This window comes from Tiliqua scincoides, chromosome 1 (genome assembly GCF_035046505.1).
Source record: "Tiliqua scincoides isolate rTilSci1 chromosome 1, rTilSci1.hap2, whole genome shotgun sequence".
NCBI lineage: Eukaryota > Metazoa > Chordata > Lepidosauria > Squamata > Scincidae > Tiliqua > Tiliqua scincoides.
Window position 1 is genome coordinate 173,768,147 of NC_089821.1, and position 18,793 is coordinate 173,786,939.

The 18,793-nt window shown below is 43.6% G+C and overlaps 1 pseudogene; it reads left to right on the forward strand.

Moving 5' to 3' along the window:
* The first annotated feature begins 15,281 nt into the window (after window positions 1-15,281).
* LOC136638210 (5S ribosomal RNA) lies at window positions 15,282-15,401 on the forward strand (annotated as a pseudogene).
* The last annotated feature ends 3,392 nt before the right edge of the window (window positions 15,402-18,793 follow it).

Here is an 18,793-nt window from a genome sequence, read left to right on the forward strand (position 1 = left end):
TGCTGTGTTGGTGCTGCCACTACGATAGCCATCTAACTGCCCCCCCCCCATTCATTTGTTCCTATCACTGCCCTTCTTATAACACAGCTAAAAGGTTTCTCAAGGTTATTGTGAATCACCTCGGGGTCTTTCAGAATAAATGTAATCAAAATGAATTTGTAGTAAATGTTATATATTACCATGCCACTTATATAAAACAAAATAAAACCATTGGAGATGCATGCCTGATGTGCCATGCCGCTGAGACATAATGGCTAACCAAAGAAAAGGTCTTGATCTCTGTGAAAATTTTCTATTGTCCCAAGAATGGATTTTTCAGCTGCTTTAAAGAGAATGGCCACTACAATTTCCATGTTTCCCTGTACAAGAAATCTACATTGCAATTTCAAACCAATCTTGGTTTAGCCTAATAGCTTTAAATAATAGGTTTTCAATAATTCATCAATGATATCACACCCCCAAGAATGGTAGGAAACTATTATTATTTAAGTTAGAATTTGATCAGTGTTACATTTTCAAGTGAAAGTCCTAAAAGTTGTAGGAATCACCTTTTATTACCTTGGCCAAAAGTTGCAGAATTGTTTCTGGTGGCCTTGACAAAGTGCAGCATTAAGCTTTTCATCAGTTGCATCAAATAGATGCTCAGTTCCATTCATTATAGTAAAAACTCATGACAAAGTGGGGGGGGGGGCTAATCCTAACCAACTCCCTGCATTACAATGCGATGCAGCAGTGCCAGTGCAGCACCTCTGTATCCTGCTGGGGAGTTTTGGCCCCCAGATGCCTCCTGAGGGTAAGGGAACATTTGTTCCTTTGCCCCAGGGTAAACCCGTGCTGGGCCATCATGTCTACTCAGAACTGCACCAGCGATATTGTTGGTGCAAGTCAGTGTGGACAGGTCAGGGGACCAAGGCCGACAACGAGGTGAGGATTTGGCAGACACTTCTGCCACTGAAGCTGCCCCTTCCTGGTCCGGATCCACCCTCCTCCGTGCCCCCATCGCTCCACTCCACCCACCTTCTCTGTGCCTCACTCACTCCCCCACCTCCTTCCTATCCTCTGTGCACACTTACTTGGCAGGTGTCCAGTGGCTTTAGGCATGCAGAGCTGGCAGCTTGCCACTTGCAGTGGCAGTTAGGCCATGTGCCCTGGTGTGTCACTTTATGCAACACCCAGAAAGCTCCTAGTGCTATCGGAATGCTCGCTCCAGCAGCACTAGGTGCCCTTAGTATTGGGCCAAAGGTAAAGGATAGCGCATATTGGTTGAGACTAGATGTTATGCTGAATTACAGGATGGAGGAGAATACAGTCATGATGTAGAGGCATGCGCACACACTAATTTCACTCAACAAGAAAGAACAATGCTGCTTTTCCAATGTTTTAAAAACCTAAAATCCAGGGGCTTCAGTGGATAGCCACTCTTCTGTGTGAGCAAGATACAGTCTGGATTTCATAGCCTGCCTCATCTGAAATGCTAAAAAACCTTATCCCTTTACAATCAGATTAAAATTTTAGCACTGATGGTCCCATTTGAAATTGCAAGAGAAGGGAAGCTCTGCAGTATTTTCATGGCAGATATCAAATTATGTGAATTGTTTTACTTCAAAACACTGGAAAATGCAATTAACCTCACTGCCAGAAGTCGATAGTTGGAAAAAGCAACACTTGCACCTTCAAAACGCATGCTGTAGAACAGAGGTCCCTAATCATGTGGAGCCTGCAGGAGCTACAGGAATTTTGAGACGGGATGAAGGTGTCACCACAAAGTGACTGCAAATTGGGGTAGGGCTAGGCCAAGGGGGCAGGGGGCAGCTAAACAGCTTCTGACGGGACAGGCACCCATCCAGAAATAAGCACACATCTTCCATCCATATCCCGCGGCCTTCCAATTTCTTCTCATTGTCTCTGGTGTCACCTCCTTGCTTCACTACCATCTCACTGCTTCTGCCTGACCTGCTTGGCTCACTGCTCTTTAAAACTCTGCTTGACTGAACATGTACTTGTGTTTCAAGAGAGTGAAAGTGGAAGCATGGATAAAGGAGATGGAAATGCTCTATCTTCTCTCCTCCGCCTTCCACACTTCCTCTTTCACAAGAGAATCCTGTGGAGCAGGTAGGATGGAGGGTGACTAAAGTAGCAGCAAGTTGTCAAGTTGATGCTGTCAAACACCTCCACATGTGTACTTGTAACTTTGGGCACCATGTTGGGGACCCCTGTTGTAGCATCATAAATCAATGACATCCAAGAGTTCATGCACACATGCTAAATGCAAACAGGACATGCTCTTGGACATGACACAGAAAGAATGGAATAGTATGCTGTACCTGCGTAAAGATCTGGGGGGGGGGGGAAATCAGATGTGAGGTAATTATTTCAGGGAAAGAAAACATTTGAAAGCCAGAACATATTTCTCTATCAAAAGTCTGTTCCATGCTCAGGTAATTGCACAAATAAACAACATTTTCATTTTCCACTCTGGATAAGAGTTGCTACACAGCTATTTGGCTCCCTTTATAGCTAGCGTACGGTCCCTGGTGTTCTAATCCATACTGTTTCCTAGGCTGATGCCACGCTTCCTACTTTGTTCTCTTTCATTCTACCTTGGTCCAACCATCTAGCACTAACCTAAATATTACCAAGATTATAATTAAACCAATTGAAATGCACGTGGGTAGACTTCGGCTTGTCTGTCTCTGCCCAATCAGGACTCGCTATCTGCACATTTCAGCAGCAGCTTGAGCAAAGTGATGCCATGCAGAGGACCTGCAGGAGATTTTACAGCTATATAGATATAACACAGTATTTGTTGATTCAGTGTCAGACCAGCAGCAACCAGAGATAAAGTGATTCAAATTGAGAGATATTGCTTTCATATTTCAGCAGAGACCGAGATCTGAGAGATATTGGTTTTCTAATAGCTGAAACTCTCCACTGAGCCTCATCGGAATCACTGTAGCCTGTGATCACTGAAAATTAATTGTTTGTTTGGTCCATTATCTGCACTCCCCTCTCCTGCCTTCATGAGCACTTAAAAACCTTTTACTTATCATCTGTTTTCTAATTACCACTACCCATAATAGTGTCCTATACTGAAAACTCTTATTATTATTCTAGTTATTCAAGTTTTTTGCTGAGCTGTTCTTGTCGACTTACCTTTTTTTTCCTTTCTAGAAATGTTTAATGGTCAATTACCATTTTTGCTTTAATCTTAATTGCTATACATTTGGGGGCATGTGTCATTAGAGCTGCAACAGACAACTACACATAGTCTTTTAAATGGAACACAGCTGAATTTCTGACTGAATCAGAAGCAGTTTGGATCAAAGGACAGTATCCTTTGTCCTCCTCCATGGAAATAATTAGATGAACACAACCTGAAATCACTCAACCACTAAACAGTTGCAGAATGTTAAGTAATGATGAACTACTTTGTGGTTAGCTAAGAACATGCTATGCAATTTTCAGCACAATCCTATGCGTGACTTCTTAAAAGTAAATCCCATTCAGTTCAATGAGACTTATTCCTTAGGCTGCAATCCTATACACACTTATTGAGAACACTATTGAGTTGAAGAGGACTTACTTCTGATTAGACATGCAAAGATTCTACTGCTAGTCTGTTTTCAGAAACCAAAATGGCCAACAGGATTAAAAAAAAATAAAAATTGGTTCCAGGTGTGATCTGCTGTACATATAATAAGTTCATACTTTCCAATTCAGTCATGCACCAAATGTAAGTATTCAGGTGAGATATTATGTACTCTAGGTTTCATATTTTCTCTACTTTCGAATACCTCTACTTCATCACAATTGTGGTTTTTCTTGATTTTGCCATATTAACAAATGGCATCTTGTCTTAGGTGGTCAGAACTTTAGAACGGATCACTCTTCCTGGGTTTGGGTTGAAGATTTATATGTTTCAAAAGATTTCTATCCCATCTCCCTCTCAAAAAAGCTAAGGCAGCTAGCAACATAATTAAATATAATAGTACACACCCACCTACACAAGAAAAACTGCAAGGACCTAAGAAAAGCAAAACACAGTAATTAACCTAACATAAGCATAAACATAAGCAGGAAAGGCTTTACAAATTAAGGACGTTTTTAGCTGCCACCTAAAAGAAAAGAGATATTACAGCATACCTCCTATGGGAAGGAGTTCCATAGGAAGGAAGCCACCACTAAGAAGGTCCATTGGTATGTACTCTCTGACTAGTTGTTCTGGTTATATAGGATTATATTCCCTGTGCCTTAGGGATGGAGTTCCTGCATGCGGATGGATAGACATCATACTTTGTATGCTTCTTTTGCATCACTGATGGAATGCTTGAATCAGGTTACAGTGTCAGCCAGTGGTTCCCAAACTGGTGGGTTGCAACCCACCAGCTAGGGAAGTACTTGTTCCTACCCCTTTAAGGGGTGGGGAGAGGGGAAGACAGCAACATGATCCCCCAGGATTATGCTGCTGCTGGGGATGGGAGGGGGATTTTTAACCTACCTGCAGCCAGTGCTGCAGTCCTGGGGGGGTTCAGGAGATGTTGGGACCCCTCCACAGGTCCCCCCATGCCTGAAAAATGTAAAAAAAAAAGGGGGGGAAATAGAAGGCACTTTTGGTTTTGTCTTGAAAACTGGAGGTGCCAATTTTTTCTAGAGGCAAGTGGGATCCAAAGTATTGTGAACAAAGTTAATATTGTGGAAGATTTATTTAAAAAGTTCATTGGAGGCATCCTGGTGTAACAAGGGAAAAAAGCTTGATGAAAGAAGCAAAGAAGGTGAAGATGAAAAAAGAAGAGTTAGAAGTAAAGGTGAATGGATTAAGTCAAGAGTGAGAATGAAGGCTAATTGCCCCCAAAGGAAGTTCAATTAGGGGGTCACTGGCTAGGAAAGAAGGTAGTGTAGCTCCTTCTTGTTGTTTACAAGCTTTATAACCCTATCACTTTCAGGATCATATTTCTAATACTCTTCAAACCAATGATGAACTGTATGAATAAGGCTCTTCTTAAGGGATGAAAAAACTTAGCAGCATCCAAATGGGATAATGGCAGTTTTAACATTTACAAAATGTGGTATTCTTTTCATACAGGTCAATTTGTGTGCCCATTCAGAAGAAATGTGGGGTATAAATTTGAAGTCCCAAGACAAGGGGGTCCCAGCATCTGCTGTTTCTGTGGCACCCAGGGCCTAGGAGAGGGGGGGTAATGGGGGTAATTTGGACCTGGGCCCAGGGTCAGAAAGGGGTCCAGGAGCCAAAGGAGGGAGCCCAGAAAGTTCCCAGGATCTTACATTTTCCTATCTCAACCCAATTTACTGCCTGCACATGATGCTGGGGGCACAACTATGGGCATGCAGTGGCAACTGCTGCTGCAAGCCATACACACCAGGTCCAGGAAAGCATCAATGACCCTCCTTAACACACTGTCGTATCTGGGAGGAACTGGCCTGCTACGGTTGCTCTTTGGCGTGTGGATCTGATAACCATGAAGGAGTGTATAGGAGCTCAGGGACACCACTGCTGGGCTACAGCTGCTGCATAAGCACACTGTCCATTCTAGTTTGAGCCCAAACACAAAGATGCAAATTTTCTGCAATGATTTTCTGTATTTCAAAGATTTTAAAGAGAGTGTGTTTGTTTTACTATACTACTATATTAAGCTGCCAATGCTGCATGGTGGGGTAGACCTGGGCTCTGCATCAAGAAGCCTGGTAGACCTGGGCTCCAAAGACAATTCTGGCTGTCAGCACCCTCTGTCTGTCCTATTTTGCCCTCCATTCTGCTTCACCCCATTGCCCCCCTCCCCCTTTGGGAAAGAAACTTTGTAACCCCTGATAAAATTCCTCTCAGAGGCCCTGGTGGTGCCTACCTATATGCAGCATTTTTCTGAAGTTCCAAGATGGACTGTGGATTTGGAATCAGTCTTTTAACAGCACCAACTAGTCATCTATGTTTGTTAATGCCTACTGCAACAGAGGTTGTTGGTCATCCTTGAATCATCACAATTACAAACTGTTTGCTACAATACTGTTGCTGTTCAATACTTCTCCAAACGAAGTTGGTCTTAGTTCAGTTATTTTGGATGAAAATGAGTCAGGATGAAAACAAATCAGTGGGAGACAAAAAGCTGAGAAGAGCAAAACGCAATGATTAACTTAAACACATAAGCAGGAAGAGTTACTTATGAAAAGAAATACAGTGGTACCTCGCATAACAAATGCCCCGTGCAGCGAAAAACTCACAGAACGAAAGCGTTGTGCAAAGTTTGGTAACTCGCACAACAAATTTTTATGACTTATGCTTCGCAAAACGAATTTTTTCCTTTTTTATTGTCCTGGTTTGTTTTAAATCGCACAACCGTTAATACCCAGGATGCATTGTGCCTGGAGGTTTAAAAAGCCTCCCCAATGCAGTCTGGGCTCACTTCTCCACGTGCAGTTCCAGGGTTGACTTCCAGGAGCAACTGTGGCCTGTGCTGTGGGCGAACCCTGTCTTTGGTCAACTGTTCTGAGCAGTTCTGAGCAGTTCACCAACTCCTTGGGGAACCTACTACCAGCAGTTAAGGTAAGTTTCTTTGAACTTTTCATAACTTTTGGGAAGTGGTGGCCAGCGTTTGAGGTACATTTTGGGGGGCCAGCTGGCCAGTTTTGGCCTGCTGTTTTGGGGAGGTTAGGGGAGTTTTTCCAGCAGTTTGGGGAATCTGTGGAACTCATTTGCAACCATTTTTCCAGACCAGGATTTAAGGAGCTTCTTCACAGGGACATCTCAAGCAGTGGAAAGGTAGGGAGCGTAGCTTCACCATCTGCATTTGTTCTCCTGTGTTGGGGGGGAGCTGTTATGCCACTTTTTTGTCCCGGGCAGGTTTGGCCAGGGGTGGGAAGGTGTGCGTGAAGTGGATGTGAAGCACTGCCTTTTGTTTTTGTGAACGTAGCAACTGCTGACATGGGTCCCAAGAAGGCTGCTCCTGCAGAGGTCGGGAAGAGGACAAAGATGATGCTAGAAATGAAGAAGGAGATCATCCAGAAGCACAACGGAGGCATGCGAGTGACAGACCTCGCCAGGGAGTATGGGAGGAATCCATCCACCATCGGGACCATCCTGAAGATGAGGGAGAAGATCCTTGCGACAGATGCAGCCAAGGGAGTCACCAGGATCGTGAAGAACCGGCCAGCTGTTCTGGAGGAGGTGGAGAAGTTGCTGCTCATCTGGATGGAAGAGAAGCAGCATGCAGGGGACACAGTGACTGAGGTTGTCATTTGTGAGAAGGCCAAGGCCTTGCACGCAGACCTCGTACAGCAAGAGCCAGGAACCTCAGCCGAGCCAGAAGTCTTCAAGGCAAGCAGAGGTTGGTTTGAAATATTCAAAACCAGATCTGGAATCCACAGCATCGTCAGGCATGGAGAGGCTGCCAGTTCCGATGTTCCTGAGGCTACGCAGGAGCAGGCCTCTTTGGGAGAGGAAGAATCATCAAGTGAGGAACAGCTGTCCTCCACGGAACTGAAGGACATCTGCCAACAGTGGAAAAACATGCAGACTTATGCACAGCGGCACCATCCAGACAAGGCTCTGGCACATGACCTTGTGAACATGTTTGATACAAGGATCATATCCTCTTTCAGAGGGGTGCTGAAAAGGCGGCTGAAGCAGCAGACCATGGAGAGGTTCTTCATGAAGAAGCAAAGAGTGGAAGAGGAACCTGCTGCTTCTACCAGTGGTGCCCAGTTGCCTTCTTCCTCCTCCTCGTCCTCCTAGAAGCCTTGAATTCAAGCCTTGAAGCCTTCTCCCAGTTGTCCAAGTTGTTAAGTTAAGTTAAAGCAGTGATGCTGAGACTTGGGGGTCAGAGGGGTCTGTCTCCAGGTTGTCTTTGGCTAACTGTAAACTGCTTCTATCCTAGCTAGCCAGCCTGAGACCATTCCCAGTTTTCCAGTGTCCCTGCCTACTCTACTGCGCCTTCTCTTCAACTGACCAGCGTTCGTGCCATCCCCAGAGAGACCCTCCGCAGCTCTGGGAATGTAAAAGACTGCTGCTGTGATGTGGAGACAGTTCTGTCTGCCTCCAGTTTCCTGACTTAAAAGACTGGTCCTGTAGGTTGAGACACTTCAGCCTCACTTGGTAACCTTAAAATGTTTGTGTAAAAGTGTCCCCTAGAGCCTTAGAGAGTCCTTTGGTGATTTTAAAAAGTTTCTGTATTGGTTTCTGTATGATGTCCCTGTTTACATGCCTTAAAAATGTACTTTCTGAAGAGTTTTGCACAGTCCAAGGACTGTTTGTGACTGTTTCTGTTCAGTTTCAGTGTTGAGCCTCAAGTCAGATGGTCCTGCCTCATGTTTGCTGATTTTTAAATGTTTTTCTGTCAAGTTTAAAAAGTTGAAGTTTTGTGCTTGAAATTTTTGAAATCCTCTGTACAGTATGTATGCCTTTAAAGAGCACTTAATAAACACTTTGTAAACCAAATTTGACTTTGTTCTGACTTTTCTTGCCCATAGGAACACATAAATTTCAATGCATTCCTATGGGAAAACGTGCTTCGCAAAACGAAAAACTTGCATAATGAAAGGACTCGCGGAACGGATTAATTTTGTTATGCGGGGCACCACTGTACATTTGTTTTCAGCTGCTATCTAAAAGATTTTGTGTAGGAGAGCAAGAATTGGAGCAGAAACAATGGAAGATCATGAATCCTACTCTCGCATCAACAGCAGCAGTATATCTTACATAGGTAGATGTATTCAGATTTATAACTAAGGCTGGATCTAACACTTCTGCACTTGTTCTGGCCCCTGAGGATAAGAAAATCAAAGGTCAGCTGGGGAGAAAGAGCCAGATACAGTTCATGGAAAGTGGAGTTAAAAAGCTGCTTAAAGATAGTGTTCCCTTCTCACTGACTCCCTACACAAAGATCAGTGTAATGGTGAATGTTGCATTTAATGAAATTAGACTGATACAGAGATACTTGCACATACATATACAGCCAAACTCTCTAATAGGGAGGTCCACTTCATAATGTAATAACTATTGCTTTAAGAAATAACATTGAAGACATTGGTATTACTGTTGAATATGTGGTTTGTAGCCTGAATAATTTTCAAGTATCAAATTATGGCAAAATTGGAAATACAGTGGTGCCTTGCAAGACGAATGCCTCGCGCAACGAAAAACTCGCAAGACGAAAGCATTTTGCGATTTTTTTGGTGACTTGCAAGACGAATTTTTCTATGGCTGTGCTTCGCAAGACAAATTTTTTTTGCTTTTTTTTGTTTGTTTGCAGTTTGCAGTGATGCCTCGCAAGACGAAATTTTCGCAATAAGAAACGACTCGCGGAATGAATGAATTTCGTCTTGCGAGGCACCACTGTACACATATATCTTAAAACGCACTATACACATGCAATGATGTCTACTAATCTAGCATCATAAGAACATAAGAACATAAGAACAGCCCCACTGGATCAGGCCATAGGCCCATCTAGTCCAGCCTCCTGTATCTCACAGCGGCCCACCAAATGCCCCAGGGAGCACACCAGATAACAAGATTCCTTTTCATAATGAATGAATCTATGCAGGATTGGGCTGTTCTATGTAGGTTTTGAGACAGTGGAAGAGACTTCTGATGTAGCAAAATGGCTGCTGATGGAGCACTCTATCAGTGGCCACTGTAGGAGTGCTGTCAAGCCAGAGCTACATCCTACACCCATTGAAGCAGGTAAGATAGTATTAGGGTGGGGTGAGCATAAAATGGGGCAGGGAGGGGTGTGTGATGGGAGGTGGGGAGGCTACAGGAAGCATTCTGGATCCTATCTCCCTTTTCTGAAGCCTCTCCACAACCTTACTGTCCTTGGACTTGCACCTGTGAAATCACTGGTGCAGCTCCAAGGAGACCCATTTGGGGTTGAGAGGCTAATAGTGGGGTAATGGGATTTAAATCCCCTTTCCCTGCTGAAGCCTTCTGATCCAACACCACCCCACTGGATACAACACACTCATTTTAAGCACAGCTGCACCAGCAGGGAGATGGGACAGGATTGGGGTCTACATTCCACAAGCACATGAACTAGACAAAAGAACTTACATAGAGAAATAAGCATGTGACACTTTTTCAGGGGCCACATTGGCTGACCTCATTCCTCTTTTATGTTTGTTATCTTTGTTGTTAGCACCTCTTCTAATAAATCTAACACTTTCAGTAGATGAATAAACAAAGTTTATTTCACATTAGTCACAACCTAAGAGATAATTGGCTGGTCACTTTTGAAGCTCGCTTTGAGAAAATCAAGGTCTAATAATGCTGCTTGGAAGAGTGAAATGAGTTCAGACAAGTGACAGAAATGCTTTCGAAAGTTAATTATGTTTACTTTCCCTTCTCCCTCGGTGTTCATTACCTTTAAATGGAGCCACACATTGGCAGTAGTAATTACCAGGTTGGTCAATGCAGGTGCCTCCATTCTTGCAGGGAAATGATGCACACTCATCTATATCGGTTTCACAGTGCATACCTCAAAAAGATAATTGAAGATGCAGCAATTTAGTAAGACAAGCAGATGCCAATTGATAATTTTGTTCAATTTGTACCTCCAGATTCCCAATCCCTTTTGTGCAGAGAAGCCAGCCTAAATCAAGCAAATAAGGACCTTACATATATTACTGTCAGGGTTTATTAATTTCACTTTACCACCAGCAACAACTCCCCCCCCCCCCTAAATTATCCTGTCTTGGCACAGCAATATTCAAGGTCTACTCTAGGTGTGACCTCGTTTATCTTGTGCCATTAAAGTTCACAGATGGAGCCAGTGATCCAGTTTGTTGGAATGCAAATGAAACATTAGGTGAGGGCAGATAACAAGGAACAAGCAGGAAGCAGTGGAAATGCATCAATAACGTCTTAATGAATGTCTTGGAGGCTACTCTCCCATAGAAAACAGGATCCATTATTGATGCTACTCACCAGTGAAGCCAGGAAGACAGGCACAGTCATATCCATCGATAAGGTCTGTACAGGTTGCATTATGGAGACAAGGATTTGAGTGGCATTCATTTATGTTGATTTCACAATGTTTGCCTGTAAAGCAGGGGAAGGAGGAAGGAAGACAATACTTGGCAGCATCCATACATTTGATCAAGACTATAATTTTCTTTTGCATTTTCATGCAAAGTAGTTCACTTCTGAGAACTTTCCATCAGTAATGTTATTATACCTTCAACCTGTCGTTCAAAAGCATTCAATAGATGCTTTATTATTTGACTTATTTCACTGGTTTCCTAAGAAAGCTCCAAAAAGAAAGTAGTCTTTACTGATGTTGAATTGGCTCTCTTGATTTACAGCAGGCAATTTCCTTATCAATTTAGATCAGGGGTGCTCAAACCCCGGCCCGGGGGCCACTTGCGGCCCTTGAGGTCTCTCAATGCGGCCCTCAGGGAGTCCCCTGTCTCCAATGAGCCTCTGGCCCTCCGGAGATTTGCTGAAGCCCACACTGGCTCAACGCAACTTCTCTCAGCGTGAGGGCGACTGTTTGACCTCTTGTGTGAGCTGTGGGATAAGAGCTCCCTCCAATGCTTGCTCTTTCACATCTGTGATGCAGCAGCAGCAGCAAAGGAAAGGCAAGCCTTGCTTTGTGCAAGGTCTTTTATAGGCATTGAGCTATTGCAAGACCTTCATTCATTCATATAAGTTCATCTTTAATATATTCATTTATGTAAACTTATGTAAATTTATTTAAATTTTAAATGTAAATTAATTCTTTCCCCCCCCGGCCCCCGACACAGTGTCAGAGAGCTGATGTGGCCCTCCTGTCAAAAACTTTGGACACCCCTGATTTAGATCAACAAAAAAAATGACACCAAAGTATAATAGACGGCATTTGTTGTACAACATGAACGGAAATCTTCTTTCTGTTCTGAAGTTCAAATGAGGTAATGCATTTTGTGAGGGTAAGATCTCTTAAATTCTTCTCCCATACAAAAGCCCACTAACATGAACTAGAATTTGTGAAGCACTGCACTTTGATGGATTGCGTCCTTTCTTAAAATAAATTGCCTTACTCATACCATACTTGCTGGGATATTGAATCTGAATAGAAGCCCTATTGAAGAGTACAGTGACAATTCTCCACCAAGTGGTCTGTTAACAAAAGACAATATTAATGAATAACTGAGTGGCAACTCTTCCTGCACAATTAGTGTCCTTGAAATTGTCATGTGTCCCTCAGTGTTTGAGTGCATCATATGTTATTTGAAAAGCACAGCGTAACAGAAATATCTGAAGCCTTGATCCAGACCTAGGCAGGTACATAGGTTGGCGAGCGGCTAAGGTTCCGTGGGAAAGCACATGCAAGGCTGGGAAACATACTGTGCCTGAAGCCTTGTAGAGTTGCCATCAATCAGAATGGTTGACTTAGATGGACCAGTGGTCTGAAATACGGCAGCTTCATATGTTCTACTTCATATGTCCTATGTCTAGCTTCATATGCCCTATGAACCAATTGGCTAGTGCCCGGGTGTTGACGTTGCTGCTCCAATGGCTCCAACGGGAGAGGGAGGGGCTGCTTACATAGTTGTTGCAGTGCCTGCTGCACTTACTGCACCACCCCCCCCTCTGGCTACATTACTTAGGGTTCATTCCTACCTTCGGGCACTGATGCAGCCCCAAGGGAACAAACACTCTCTCGTCTTGAGGAGGCCCCCAAGACTGCCCTCCCATCCTGGATGCAGTTCATGCCCCATTGGCACAGCTGCATCAGAGCTGAAAAGTTGGATAGAATTGGGCCCTTAGATGCATTTTTTTTTTCTAAATTAAAAAGCCAGCAAAAGTTTAGCCCCCCACAGTAGGGTAAATGTTCCAATTCCCTGGCCCTTTTCAACACTTTTCCCCTCTGCAATATAATGATTTGGATGTACACAGAACAGTATGTGGTACTCCAAATATGATTACACCATAGATTTATATGAGGGCATTCTGATAGCAGGAAGTTTTATTTTCAGTCCATTTCCTACTAATCTTAAGCATAGAATTTGCCTCTTTCCACAGCTGCCACATATTTCTACTTCAAGATTAAAAAATAATGGCATTTACCAATGAAGGTACCACTGTCCCAGTACTAGACTGAAGTAATGGTATTGTGAGTGAAGGAGCATCCTGTAGCTGTTTGGAGAAGCAGTTCTAGGCACAAGAGGCAGGAAGGGAGAAAGGATGGATTGTTCAAGGGCCCAGGAGCCCTTCAGACAGTTGAGGGTAGTAGAGCCGGCAGAGTGAAAGTCATGAGCAACTGTGTAGCAGGATACGAGAAGGGTAAGGCCATGGTGGAATTTGAATGAAAGAAGAGGAGCTTGTGCTGGTCCTGGACGTGGACAGGAAGCCAGTGTAGGGATTGAAGGAGGGGTGTGATGTGGTCTGTGCAATGAGCAAGCTGAATGGCCTTGATAGCAGAGTTTTGGATGGAAGTGAGAAGATTATGACAAACTAATAGAAGGCCAGCAAGGAGGAAGATGCAACAGTCAAGGTTAGAGACAGAAGGTTATTTTTTATTGTGACTGCTATTATATCAAGTTATTACTAGTAGATTGTGTAAGTTTTAAGATGCAAAAAGGATAGGCCACTTCTGCATCTTTAACTTGGAATGAAGTTACATTTCCTGCATATAATTACGTATTTTTTATAAACTGAAGTTAGAGACATCATTACAGGAGACCCTCTGAAGTAAGTGTTCTAATGAAGCTTTTTGCTACCTTGAAATCCAGCAGAACACAGGCAGTTGAAGGCATTGAGCTGCTGGACACAAGTGGCCCCATTGTGACATGGGTCACTTAGGCACTCATCCATGTCGATCTCACAGTTGTTACCTGGAAATAAGTGCAGGATTCAGTTCACTAGAAACAAATCGTTGGGCAATTAAGAACAACAGAAGCAGGCATTTAGGCAAGTACATGGAATATAACCAATAGGTCAGTATTGTCAGCATAGAGTCACAATGGCCCTCTAGGATTTCTGAGATCAAGTTTTATTTGCCCTAAAGTGAACATAAAAAGAGTTAAACCTAAGCTCTTCTGCATGCAAAGTAGGTGCTCTACCACTGAGATACAGCCCCCTGTCCTGAGAGATTATTGCATATGACCAGTCATATGCACACATAGTTTGCAGCAAACCTCATTAACCTGAGTGGGGTTTATTTCTGAATAAATATGCGCTAGATCAGTCTGCAGAATTCCCTTGACCACAACCTTGCCTGCTTATGTTTAAATATGTACTGTATAAACCTGTAGATTGCAACCAAGATCCAGCCAAAGTTGAGTACTTCTAAGACCCATTGATTTCAATGGGACCATGCTAAATATGTGTCTGACCTACCCATTAAAATGAATAGGACTTACAGCCCAATCTGCACAATGCAGCGGTGCCGATATAGCATGTGTTTCATTCTATGGTGAGGAGGCAACCAGATGTTGTGGAAGAGGTAAATAAAAACTATTTTTAAAATCAGTATTACTTAACTCCTCATAAGCCACCTGGCCACCAATTATGTTCCTTGCACTTACACCAGCTAATTAGCTGCAGTAAGTCTGAGGAGCCTCAAGGGGCATGTCAGGCCAAAAAAAAGTGGGGGCTAGGATACTGGTGTGCAGCACTGCTGCTGAGATTCTCTCATCCTACCCCTAGACTAACTCCAGTTTAGCCTGCTCCCTGCCTCAATCCTCCTCTGAACCATCCCCACTGCCACCATACCTGCTCCAGAGAGGGCTTAGTGCTGTGGCATAGCTAAGGGGGTGCAGGGGGTAGCAGCTGCACTGGGCACCAAGCTTTAGGGGGGCAACAAAGTTGAGCTTGACACTAGTGACCAAAATTGTGAAAATCTTAGTATGTATTAATAATACCATCATGTTATATTTCATTGGAAAGGTAATTTAATGCAGAGTGCAATGAAACAAACCACATTGGAATATCTGTATGTTATCAAATATCAAAAGTTATGGCCAATTAACCAGAAAATGAAAACACAACTGTCTTGGAGAACAAAAAGTGGATTTGCTTAACTCCAAACCAATCTATGAGACTGCTTATTCTGAGTGCCAATGAGATGTTATTATGATACAGCATAGAACCAATAACTTCTTATTTATTTACTTAATTAAATTTGATTTTATAGTGCAGGGGGGCCTACAAAATCTTCTTTGACCCCAGGTAGCAGACAGATGCCTTAGCTATGCCACTGACTGGGGGGAGGCAGCAGAGCAAGTGGGTGGTGAGCTGCTAGGGGAAGGAGGTGGGTCCCTACCAAATTTTCACTTTATAAAAAGCGCAGGTAGGCAGCAACTGTTACCCTGCACACGCCTGATCTCATCTGATCTCGGAAGCTAAGCAGAGTCAGGCCTGGTTAGTACTTGGATGGGAGACCAGCTGGGAATACCAGGTGCTGTAGGCTTATACCATAGTCTTTCGAGACTGAAGGTTGCCAACCAGGATGTCACTTCCAGTTGTGACATCACTTCCGGGGCAACATTTTGAGCTTAGCACCGGGCTACACGATCATTAGCTACACTACTGGCTGGGTATACTGATGGTGCACAGAGGGCCTCTGGACCTTTGCGCCAGTGGCGCCAAATCATGTGTCTAGCACAGCAAAGCTTTTGCCATGCTGGACCAAGACTTATGGCAGTGGATTGTGAGATCTGTCGCTATAGGCCATGATTAGGGTTGGGCTGCTAAAAGTGTTTATCTTTGGGTAGATCCCACCCACTGCCATAATTCCACCATAGCTAAGCATTTTGTCACGCCATTGACTTCATTTTAGCTGAATGATACAGGTTTTTTTTTATTATCTGCAATTGGATTAATATTCCTTGCCTATCCTCCCTAGGGAGTAATTTTTCTGTGAAAAGATGGCATACGACATCAGAATCTGAACCTTGAATAATAGAAAGTACTGAAAATTCTCATGCTTAATATAAAAACTACAGCTCCTGCATAGACTCTCAGCTGACACATGGACTATGTCAAGGAAATCAATACATATAAAGAAACGAGGCATCTTGGCCATGTATTTTGTTGGTGGACTTTTTGATGCCATTTTGTTTTCATTAGAAAGCTTTTACAAATGGAATTGTAGCAAACAATAGCCAGGGCAGCTGGTTGTCTACAGAAGAATACATTCTTCTGCTACTGAAATTAAAATCTATTATCGCTGTAGTCTGGTTTCAAAATATCTGCATCCAGGAAGCTTGTTTGTTTTCATAGGAGCACATAACAGCTGATTATAACTGATTCCGAAGCATGAGTAGACTGTGGAACAATCCAGGGGAGCAAGATCAGGTCACACGCACACACACACACATGTTCCCAAGATCTGAATGACAGGACAGCAAACCGGCAAAGATAACAAGTAATAGATCAGGCTTGCACCTGTTTTAAGGTACAAGGGAATTGTGAAAAAAGCACCAGCAGACATAGCGAAGGAGAACAGACTGTAAAGTGAAGCCAGAAGCCAGAGGAAAACACATTCTATGGTATACTTTTCTATATCTTCCTGTTCCCAATAACAAACTGCTGAGACCCCAAGCTAACACTGTCTGATATCCCTTATGGGAAGTGGGCGCAGAACATGTCTTGCATGTAAAAGATCCCAGGCTCAGTCCCTGTTATCTCAAGTAGGGCTCGGAAAAGGTTGCTTCCAGTCTGTGTGGACAGTACTGAGCAAGATATGCCAATGGTCTGGTTCTATATGAGGCAGCTTCTTGTGTTCATCAGTACATGGGTCACATTATTACCCTGGGGCCATTTTCAAGGATGACTAGCATGTAATCATTTAGTTCAGGCACTGAGCAGTCTTGGAAAACACTTGGTTGCAGCATGTGTGGGGCCAAAGGTAGCCTCACACAATCCGATCAGTTGTATCATCCACTAGGTCTTTCTGAGTTCTCTGTATGCAGCAACCACCATACATACAATCATCATCGGCCATTATCAAACCTAACTTGCTTACACAATCAGAGGCTAATTTGCAACTTGGACCCTCCTGCTGATTCCTGCTGAGTCACAAACAAGTGTGGCCTTGAACACTCTCACTAATGAACATGTGGGGGTGACCCAGCATTTGAACTGAGCCAGAAAGATAGCCCTCAAATCAGTGAAAAAATTCTAGCTACTATATAGTAGTTTTGCCCTCATTATTCCCTCCCGATACATACTCAAGACAAGGTTTAGATTAAAATTGGGCAACATTTATTGAAATCAGTGCCAGTCAATGGTCTGTGTAAATGGTGTCAAGCCTCCATATGGGTCCCCCATTTAGTGCAGGCACCTAACCTGGAGGAGGAAGTAAACCACCATCTTTTCCCTATTCAAGCATTCCCATCATGCTGATGATTCCAGTTTCTCCATGATAACCTCCCAAGGGGGGGGGGGGGCAAGGACGCCAAAATGTTCCACCCATCCTAAGCCATACAGCCCCTGACTTTGCAATCTAAGCCAGAGGAGTCACCAACCAGCTTCCCCAAGCTGGATAGCCTCTTGAGATCAGTTCTGGTTCCCCCATGACTCTTGCTGACTTCAGGATGTACACCAAATTCCTATTCCCGTTCCCTACTACCAGTTGTGACCAACCTGGCTAATCACATCACACCCTTACAACAATCATAGGTAAAAAAAACTCCTCATCAAAGACCAGTCAGATGAGAAACACCTGGCTCCACAGTGTTCACCAGTCTAGCAGGGATCCCCTCCCAGTTGCCCATTGGAATAGTCTCTATTCTAATGCGCAGCTGTGAGGGGATCCCTGCTGCACTCAGCTGAACTGAGAGAGCTGTGTTGCACTACAACCACCCTCTTTTCCCTAAACACCCAATTAAGAGCAAGAATATTTTCCTGCCTCGTCTTGTGCAAGAAGGAATGGGACAAAATGCATCCTTGCCTCCAATTTTGATGGGGGGTGAATTCTTTTGATTCTGACAAGCAGGTTTAAAGTAAATTGAGATTCAAACTTACCTACAAAACCAGGTGCGCAGAAACAATGATAACCATCAACTTCATCCTTACAGAGGCTGAGAGCTCCACAAGGCTGTGACAGACAACCACCGATATTTTCTTCACAAAGTTTGCCAGTAAACCCTATGAAATACATTAGATATTGTCACAAACTCTTGTAAGGGTGCTCTCAATAAGTGCCTGAGAGCCAGGGTAGTGTAGTGGTTTGGGAGGTGGACTCAGACCTGGAAGATCCAGGTTTGAATCCCCCCTCAGCCATGAAGCTTCCTAGGTGACCTTGGGCTAGTCACTTTCTCTCAGCCTCACCTACCTCACCAGGTTGCTGTGAGGAAAAAAGGAGGGGAGCAGCTGTGTACAGGTATAAAAATGTGATAAATAAATATATAAGGGAGCGCTTAAGGGAAGTGCTGTGAAGTTGTAACACTTTCGTATCCCATCTCCCTTTTACATTCAAAATTGTAATTAGTCACAGTGAAATGCTGTTGAGTATTGCCTGGAACCCTCCCTAACTCAATCCTGCACCTGGTGAAAAGAAATTCCATCCTAGCCCTCAAGTGGGCACAGTGGATTTAAGACTAGCATCACTCTACATTTCAAATATGATTTTTCCCCCCAGAAACCTGGGTATAATCTCTCACTGTACCTTTACCTAGAGCTCCGAGCCTCAGATAACAATGGTAGTGCTAGAACTGTTTATTTGCCAGCAAGTTACTGTTTGCTATCACTTTGCATACATGTGCAAGTGGCTTGTCAAACATGAGTTGCCCAAGTCTCATCAAGCATCCTCAAGACAGTCTAGAAGTACAAGGCCTAGAAGTACAAGGGACTTCAGAG